Below are 9584 nucleotides of genomic sequence, written 5' to 3'. Positions count from 1 at the left end.
AATGTATCCCCTCAAACTAATAATTATTGGGCGTGACTTATTATTGGGCTAGTGGCTTTACGCCTTACAATGAATGTGGTTATGATGTAATGACTGTAAAACACTCAAGTGCTTAGGCATGCTATAAGGAAAGTCTGCATTGACTGGAAATGCATTTGTTGAAGGAAGGCATGTAGGCAAACCCATGAAAAGACCTTTTCTAGACAAGGAGATGTCATTGAGAGTTTAAGCTGATGACACACACACACACAAAGTGTCACAAAACCACATGTCCACATCACTTGCATGCACTGTGCTTCCTGCAGGTGTTGCGTGTGGATGATGAGCTTGTGACTTGCTTGAGTATGGTTGTCATTTGTGGAATGTGGCCTTGATCAGATCTCTGAGCTGGATCACGCGGTGTGATGGACAGGTATGCATAAAAAAAATGTTTGTCTCGTTTGAAAACTAAATGACCCGTGACAATCAGGCGCGCAGAACATTCGTGTGCACGTGTGTGTGTGTCATCAGTGACCTCCTGACTTAGTTGGTTTCCTCCTGAAAACCTTTTGCCTTCTTCTTCCCGGCGACAGAAAACCTGGTGACACCAGGATGAGCGACAGGCGAAGAAGAGGAGAAATGGCGCCGAAAACTGGAAGGAGATAAAATGGATAGATAAGGTCAGGGCATCGAAGGAAAAAAAAAAAAAAAAAACGGGAAAGTGGATAGATTGCAACAGAAGAGAGAGAGAAAGAAGAAAGGGTGGGGGGTGGTGGTGTTGGAGGGGGGGCAGGAGAGAAGAGTGATGCTATTGATACACTGAAGCTGCAGAAAGAGGAGAGGAAGGTGCACTCCATTTCTTTTTTCCTCAAAGTGCTATCGGAAGACATACATTACAATGACAGCACTGTGACCACGCCAACAGCATAAAAAAAACACACACCCTTTATTTCATCTCCCACAGATAGTTATTAATAAAAAACCAGGACAAGGACACACACACACACACACACATACACACTCACGGAGACAAAGAGGAAAAATAGATGAGAAAGAGCGATGGTGAGTCGAAAAGGAGAGACGAAGGAGGAAGATCATGTTGTGAGGAGGCTTGTCCGCCTGACAACGTGAAGTCGAGAGCAATGGGACTCACACCTCGATTTGTCAGTGTGATGAAATAAGCTATGGACCACAATCCCATACTCCGCACTGTCTACTGACGTGACATCTAAAGCATCTCTTTTTCTTCTCTCTTCACTCCTCTCCCCTTCCAAGTATTCATTTATGCCCTTATTTCTCTTCTTACTTCCCTCACAGACTCTCTCTGCCTTTCTCTCTCTGAGTCTCGGTGTTATCAGTATCTGACACACAGTGAATCAGGGAGTATCTAGCGGCCCACTATCAGACCTCTCTTCATCTCCCACTGCCCCTCTGTGCTCAGGCCTATCAATCAGAGAGCCACTGCCAGGACAGATGCCACCGACGCAACCGCAACCACGGACACAACTCGCATCTGCCACAACGCAGCGATGAAACACAACTAACACGTTTAAGAGGAGCTATTAAATCACTACATCAAAGTACGGCTGAGGCAATATAATGATGTTTGATGACATTTAGAGGAATGTGATTGTTCAAAGTAAGATGGGACTGAAATTAATCAGATACGGCCAACAAGTCCAAAATCCTGATTGCTACATTACATCTTCCAGTGATGCATTAGAACAAATATAATTGATTTATTAATTTGTCTATTTTAATAGTCTCTCCTTATTTATCTTCTCAAGATGTGATCTCATCTCACAATAGAGAAAATGGGAATGAAGAGAAAAGTGAATGAGAGATTCAAGATTCCTCAAGGTACCCTGCGCATGACGATGCATTTGCTCAGGTATGCGAGTAACCTGTCAATGGAGAATGAATATTTTTTGACCTGTGGCTGGTATTTTATTCATAAAATATATTTTTTTTATCCCCATTTGGTACAGGCTTGTAGTTATTAATTTTTGGATTGCTGTACGCTGCCTTTTGGATTACTGTAGGTGTGTTGGCCCTATAAGAGTTTAACTTTTAACTTTATAACTTTACCCCATGAATGCCAGATTGCCTACATACCACTAAAGACACAGGTGGGTCAGTTTTTGTGATTCGTGGGTCACTGGAAGGGCAGAAAACAGTGTCACTACTGTGCCCAATGACTACAGGTTAAAAATATCCTGAAGTCCTACTGTGCCAATGGTTTCCCATTGTTCCAGTGATCTACAGGTCACTATTATGCACCAAGAAATGCAGAAATGCACCAATAAAGGCAGGGGAGAACAACACTGCAAGCTAGTAAACATGTGTAATCAATGCAGAAGGTAAATTACTTAGTAATAAAAGTCAGTTTTAAATGTTTTAGGAGGAAGAAAATACATTCAACATGTTTGTTAGACCTCAAGGATACAGACAATGTGTTTTGGTGACTAATACTTGATGTAAACGTAACTTTGGTTTGTTTACAACAAAACTCCACAGGGCCCATTTAATGGTGTTTCACAAGCTAATCTATCTAACTGGAGCAATATATTGTGTCAACACTCTCCATTTCTAATCCTGTTAAGTATTTTGCATGAAAATAGCCAAATTTGGATATTGAATGTGAGCACAAAATATTGTCTTTCAGCAGCTTTAAACCAGGGAGAACAGAAAAAAGCATGCCTAGGAGTTCAGCTGTCACATGACAAACTCTGTTGGCTGCAACATGTACCAAACACACCCCTAATGCACTGGGAGGGCTATTTAAACTGTTGCTGCCCTGCTCACCCTTTTGCCCAGCCTATCTACCACCCTACCACACTGTCCATTTACTAACCCAGTCAAGCTAACGGCTAACTTAGTTCTTTGCTGGAAACACTCCATGCTAAAGGAGTTAATGTTGCATTTAGCCAGCTAGCATGTTACTTCAGGACTTCTTTGAGAGGGAAAATGTGTGCAGGCTAATCATCATAGAAGAGTTTCCTGTGCTGTTGTTGGCTGTTTGGACCCCAAAATGTTTGATGCCGGAGACCACTCCTTCATTTCAGCACGGTAGGAGCTGCTATTGCTAACATTTATGTTGTCGGCTAATGTGTTGGCTCTGTTAAGTTGCTGTTGCTGTGCTTGTTGTCTCACCTATCTGCTTGTTTTCTTGGCATTTACTGGCTGCTTTGTGGTATTTGCTTTACTAATAATTGTGAATTCATTTCTTGTTGTGGCTGAGCTTATTTTTTTTTCCATTTGGTTGATGTTTGTCATGTACATTATGGGGCCTACAAGCTGTGATTTACATGGTGGTTGTGTTTAGAGCTGAATTGGTTTTGCAGAGGTTTGCTGTTTTGTTGTGGCTTGTCGTGTGCTGGCTTTAAGGTAAACATTATTGTTTTGCGCATTTCCCTTTAAACCTGCAATGTTGACTTTATGGAAAACATGGCTTACTGTGTGTCACACAGGATAAGTAGTCACATCACATTTTCTCAAAGCATTTCATATTTACCAGAAAAAAAGACATATTTTATGAAAACAATGGGTTTCCGTGTCAACTTTCTTCACTATTCTGATCATAAATGCTTTGCTCATGTGCTGTGGTGTACATTGCTGCTACACTCATTTGCTCCTCCATCAACACCAGGTGATCACTGCTTTACTTCAGCAAGGTAAGTGCTGCTTTTTTTCTAAAATGCATATGGCTATATGTTTGCTTGCTGGGCTCAATCTGTGAAGCTGCTGATGCTGCTGTCTGTTTTTTCTTTGCATCTGCTTGCTGCTAATTTCTGCTTGTATGCTGCTGCTGTTGATGGTTGACAGCTAATGTATGGCACTTGAGCTTGTTTTTCTTTTGGTTGTTGATTAGCACATTTATTGTGATGCTTTCATACAGTGTTGATCTATCCGTTGTTGAAATATAAATCATCATGAATTGGTTTGGTGGCAGATTGATGCTGCTGTTGTTGGGTTTGCCTTTTGGCTCAGTGCAATGTCCAATGTTTAACACTTGCTGCAAGCACCACTGCCCCTGCTTATGTATTGCAGCTTTGCACGTATCTGTACTGTTTTGGAAAAATTATTGTGTTAGCACTACACTCTTTGCATACATTTCACAAGGCCATTCTTTGGCCTGGCCTGGCTGTTCATCATAATAGCTTTTAATAGCTTCCTGCATGTTGCATCGCAGCTAGGATTGAACGATTTGGACTAAAGGATTGGCCCCAAGATTGGTCTTCATCTTGAATGAACAGTTCAAGGAAAATAATACAATAATCATTTTTTAAATTGTGATTGAAAAGACTCCTAGTGAGAAATATTTTCAACTCTTTCAGCCCTAGCTTGACACTGCAGGAACCTTTCCTGAAATGCTTTATTGCTGCTCAGATGCTAAAGATCTCTTCTTATCTTTGTCAAGGTAAGTGCTGCTTCTTCTGTGCATATTGAAGGTTTTCTTGATGTATTCAGTTGATGTTCTGCCATAATGTTGCTGAGGCTGTATGTGGTTTTATTGCTGTCCTACAGATTAGGAATCACTGGCTGTTGTAGTGGCATTTTGGTTGTTGCATGGACGTTGATGTTTTAGTGTTTTTGTATAATATGAATACTCATGTATGTTTATATAATTATCACTCTGCAATCAGCGGCAAAATGGCAAATATCACTCTGTTCAAATAGTAATGTGTGTCTGCTGACTGAGATGATACTGATAGGCATTCGGAAGCCTTATTTTCTTTCTTTAAATGTTTGCACTCAACAGATTGCTTTCACGCAGCTGTCGGCATCAATATACTGTATAAAGATGGTGACTGTGTGATATGTTTTCATTTTGCTTGGCCTCCGCAATATTTGTTTTTAGAAAACACGTTTCCAGAAACTCGGAGCCAAACCAACCTCTTCACCAACTCCAAACATAATATTTCATCACATAGCCTAACTTCATCATACAACCATTTTTGCCCAGAAAAAAACTTACGGGGCTGTACAAGTTATGTACTTGCTTCACAAACAGACGCAGGGTTTGTAGAAGACTAAACCAGCCATACTGTATTATTTGTATCAGTATTCTCCTTCAAAAATGTTTTGCGGTCAGGCCCTGAGAATCTTGAATTAAGTAAAATCTAATGCACAGACATGTGACGAAAGGAGGGATAAAAGTATGCTTGAGACTCTCATTTATTATTGAAGAGGCCACTAGATCCAGATCACATCAAGCCTGGGACAGTAGATAGTGTTTCATGGTGGCTTTGTCTTTAAATATTCTCCTAGATTGAAAGCTTCAAAGTAAACTTCAATTACTGCAGTGATTAGATCTGGCCTGCTCCATTAGAGGACATTCTAGCTCGGGGGGGACAGACAGAGAGAGCAAGGCGAGGACTCTCAGACCCCCAGCCAAGGAATTACTAACTATTGATCTTGCTGCCACAAGCCATCTGACAATGACATTATAGTTGTGTAGCTTCAGAAGAAGCAGTACAGTTCGGCACAGGGGCTGATGTAGTCCCTGCAAAGCACTTAGACATGGGGATTAAATCCTGTTTCATTTGGGTTAGGATGGAGAGCAAAGGGTTTCTGCTGGCTGTGGGTTAAAGTTGCAATTTGATTCAGTTTTTTGTCATTTTGTTTTGAAATACATTATGGCTCAGTGTTAGGATAGTATTTTTTTTTTTTTTTTTTGCTGTTTCTTGACAATGTGGACTTCAGCCACCAGAGAAAAACTGTTCATGTGCTTTTTTTTTTGCTAGACAAGTGATAAACACATCCCCTGAAGCTTAAGAAGCTAATGTAACCCATTTCATTTAACAAATTCTTATGGTTGGAGCTAAACAGCTGTAATAAGGGGATGTGTGTGTGTGTTTGTGTGTTTACTCCTATAAAAGACTTCTTCATGTAAAATGTCTTAATAGAAAATGTGCTCTTCTGATATATTCTGGACCTTACAAACTCAACACATTTACATTCCCAGAGTGTTTAGTAGACCAATTGAAATGCTATAAAAAGGCCTCATGAGGCGGTTATGACCAATGACATGCAGGTTAGGTGAATCAATGACCCCCAAATTACCTGTCTGAGTAAATGGTTGAATCTGTATGTCGGCCTTGTGGTGGACTGGTGAACTGTATAGAACCAATGAATGTTGGGATATCCTCCAGTCTCCAGTTCCTGTGTGACCCTGAACAGGATAACCGGTTCAGAAAATGGGTGATATATTTATTGGAAAGATATTAGAAGGTCTTGACTGAGTACTCTGGTTTTACTTTTCTATTTACAATGTTGGGTTTAGTGTTGTCTAAGGGTTTAAAATGTCCTGTACCAATCAAACACAATCAATCATGTACTGATCTGATACATTGGATCAGTATCAGGTGAAACATATTGGGTATTGGCCCAATGTAACCGATCCAGAAGGATTCATAATCACTGCCAAACCCCCCCTGAGGCATATTTGTGATATTGAGCTGTACAGTACAAATAAAAGTGGACTTGACTCTGCTGTCCCTGTACTTTTTATATATCAGAAACCTTCTGTATCCTTATGCAAATCATCATCCCCTGCATACATCTGTAATAATAAACATACTGTTGATTATGCTGTAGATATTCTATCGTATAGCAATAAATATATGACACCATCGTCTCTCCATGTACATTGTGATATTCATTCAATTAAGTCTCCTCATCTACCTTTTCTCCACCCGGGACAGACAACCCAATTAGAAAAAAGTAGTGGACATGGCATCAGTTACAAGTGCCATAAATTAACAAAACAATACAGAGCATATCTTAATTATGGTATGCATATTTGTATACAATCACATACATCATTTCTCAGTCTTGGTTGTATAAATTAGTTTCACTTTGTCCAGTGTCTTGGTCAAGATATTTCTCTTTGCACCAATCATGATTTGATTGAGTTCCAGAGAGATGATGTCTTATAATGAGAGAATCCATTAGCTTTTAGCTACTGTCAGACCTGTCAGTGTAAAATTATAGTCACACAATATCACAAACCTTCTAGATTATAATTAAAATTTGAACAGAAGGTTATATGGTTTCTTAGCTCTATGCTACCTTTAGCTTCCTCCCAATCACTTTAAATTCAAGACAAAAAGGAGCACAGATTAGCAAACAGTAAGTCTTCTATGTCTTGTAGTCTTCTATGATAAATAATAAGTCAACCTTTTGAAAAATAACCCAAAAAACAAGGCGATTGTTCATATGATTTAACTGTCTAGTTCTTGTTTTCCAATACATTGTAATGTTACACATGGAATACCTGTCTCAGTCTTGATAGATGTTGGTGGACCAAGGACAAAAATGGAAATAAGTCCAGGACTGTATTGTTCTATCCCTGACAAAATCTGATATGTTATTGTCATATATATTATGGTTATTTACGTACAGTATGAGATTGATGTCAATGAACCAAACCAAAGGCCAATGTTTCAGAAATAGTCTAGAAGTTTTGGGCTCTAATCCTTGAAACCAACAGACTGAGTAAAAAATGAAACAGGAAAATGATGACCTTGATAATGACGATAATGATCCTGATGGGTTTCCCCCCATGACAATGCCAATACTGTTAATAATGACAGTGATGATGATGGATATGATAATAATGATGATGATGGTGCTCCCAGTGATGTTGCCAGCACTGTTGATGCTGGCTGATGATTGTGGAAATGAGCGTGATAAGGTAAAAACATTTTCTTTTGAGCATGCGTGGCTCCTGATAACAGTACTGTAAGTCTACGCTGATAGTCCTGCTGACCATCTTATCTACTACATCTTCACTGTCAGACATCCACTTCCCTTTCCTCTCTGTTTGCAACCCCACCCCCACCCCCCACCCCACTCCTAAAACCATTTATAACAACCTGATCAACACTGTGCAAAATCATGAAACAAACATTAGAGGCTAAATCTAATGAGCAAATTGGGGGCAGGCTTTGATTTTTAAAATGAAAACAAGGGTGCACTAAAGAGCGAGAGAGTGAGTGAGAGAGGAAAAAAAAGGTCTTTGGGGGAAAGTGAAGAAGAACATGGGCACTCAAGTGGGAGAGGGGAAGATGGAGACAGAGAGGGAGAGAGGGGGAAAGAGAGAGAGAGAGAGCGAGAAAGGCAGGGGGAAGATAGATCACGGTCCTGAGCGATTGTGACAAGCATAGACCCTATCAGCCGCTGTTTGTTTGCACACTCCCCTCTCTGCATTAAAGGAGCCGTCCAGGCCGCCGGCAGGCCGCGAGCGCTCCATCTCATCACCTGACACGCCAACAGATGTTATGGGCTGATAAGAGCCCCGCGGCCCCCTTCCCTTTGCATCTACGATTACCTCCGCACAAAGGAGAAGGGGCGGCGGTGGCAAGGGGGGGGTGGGGGTGGGATGAGGAAGGAGGTGGTGGAGGAGGAGGAGAAGGAGGTGGAATGGAGAGAGAGAGGAAAGGAGGCATGAGGAGGGAGGAAATCAAATACTTCATGATGGCCTGGTGTAAAAAAAAAAAAAAGAAAAAAGAAATGAAATAGATGGAAGTGGAGTGTGTGTGTGTGTGTGTGTGTGTGTGTGTGTGTGTGTGTGGAGGGGGTGGGAGATTGAAAAAGGGAATGAGAGAAGGAAAGATGGTGGAGACACACTCATTTGTCCTGTATGAAGTGGTAAATGGCCTCGCCGTGCTTCCTGGCCCCATGCTGTTTGTCTCTGTCCTAATCGGCTTATTCCATAAGCACTGCTGCACCATCGTCATTAGGCAATGATAATGATATTATTTAACAGGGGATGAGAGAATTAAGGAGGCGCACTATCTGATGGCTAGTTTTGTTCACCGCCTCATTTCCTCATCCTCGGAAAATGTAGCATTTCCCAGTTGATAAGAATTGTTTTTGCAATTGTAAGGATACTTTAATGACTGCCCATATCCATTGGCTTTATTGCCTAAAAACATCATTACTCTAACTTTTATTGTGTATTACATGGCTGGTTTGTTCTCCAAATAACACTAACTAAATTGGGATGTCAAAAAAAAAAAAAACAAACACAAAAAAACGCTATGTGGAACATTGCTCTTGTTATGGCAAATGTAACCCAATCACTGCAGTAAATACATACATATCACCGTCTCCCTCCCTCTGTCGCTTCCTCCTGATCACTAATTTATGATATAATTTAACAACGTTTCTATATTTGTTCCGCTAAACACTTTTGCGTGGCATCAAATTACGGCTCACAAAAAGATCATAGAAACCCAATATCATGCATCCGATTCTCAGCCAATCTGAATGGAGAGATTGTGTTTCTTTTCTTTCCCCACTGCTTGGCTCCAAGTCCAGAGGGGGATAGATGACATTACTAAACACAAATCAGCCAATAGAATAAACAAACTCGGGGGATAAACAACAATGCAATCTCCATCTACGCGCAAACAATATGGAGTGTGCACGCGTGTGTGTGTGTGTGTGTGTGTGTGTGTTTGTGGCTTCTCTTGATGAGATTGAATATGTGTAGATGATAAGCCAACCAAGGTAATCAATGCAGTAATGATGAGGAGGGGGGGTGGAAAGGGGGGTGAGGGGGGGGGGGGGGGGCCCAGGTCATATCGCACACAGTC

The 9584-nt window shown here is 40.9% G+C and overlaps 1 long non-coding RNA gene across 3 annotated transcripts in view; it reads left to right on the top strand.

Moving 5' to 3' along the window:
- The first annotated feature begins 2643 nt into the window (after window positions 1–2643).
- The window catches only part of LOC121890660, a 243482-nt gene continuing 236541 nt past the window's right edge, over window positions 2644–9584 (top strand). For 2 of the 3 annotated variants that reach the window (XR_006093872.1, XR_006093873.1), the window contains exon 1: window positions 2644–3048. This is a non-coding gene — a long non-coding RNA (uncharacterized LOC121890660). The remainder of the gene's footprint in view (window positions 3049–9584) is intronic. The other variant, XR_006093874.1, reaches the window with a different exon arrangement.

This window comes from Thunnus maccoyii, chromosome 23, assembly GCF_910596095.1.
Source record: "Thunnus maccoyii chromosome 23, fThuMac1.1, whole genome shotgun sequence".
Taxonomy (NCBI): Eukaryota; Metazoa; Chordata; class Actinopteri; order Scombriformes; family Scombridae; genus Thunnus; species Thunnus maccoyii.
This window is presented reverse-complemented; position numbering and strand designations above follow the sequence as displayed.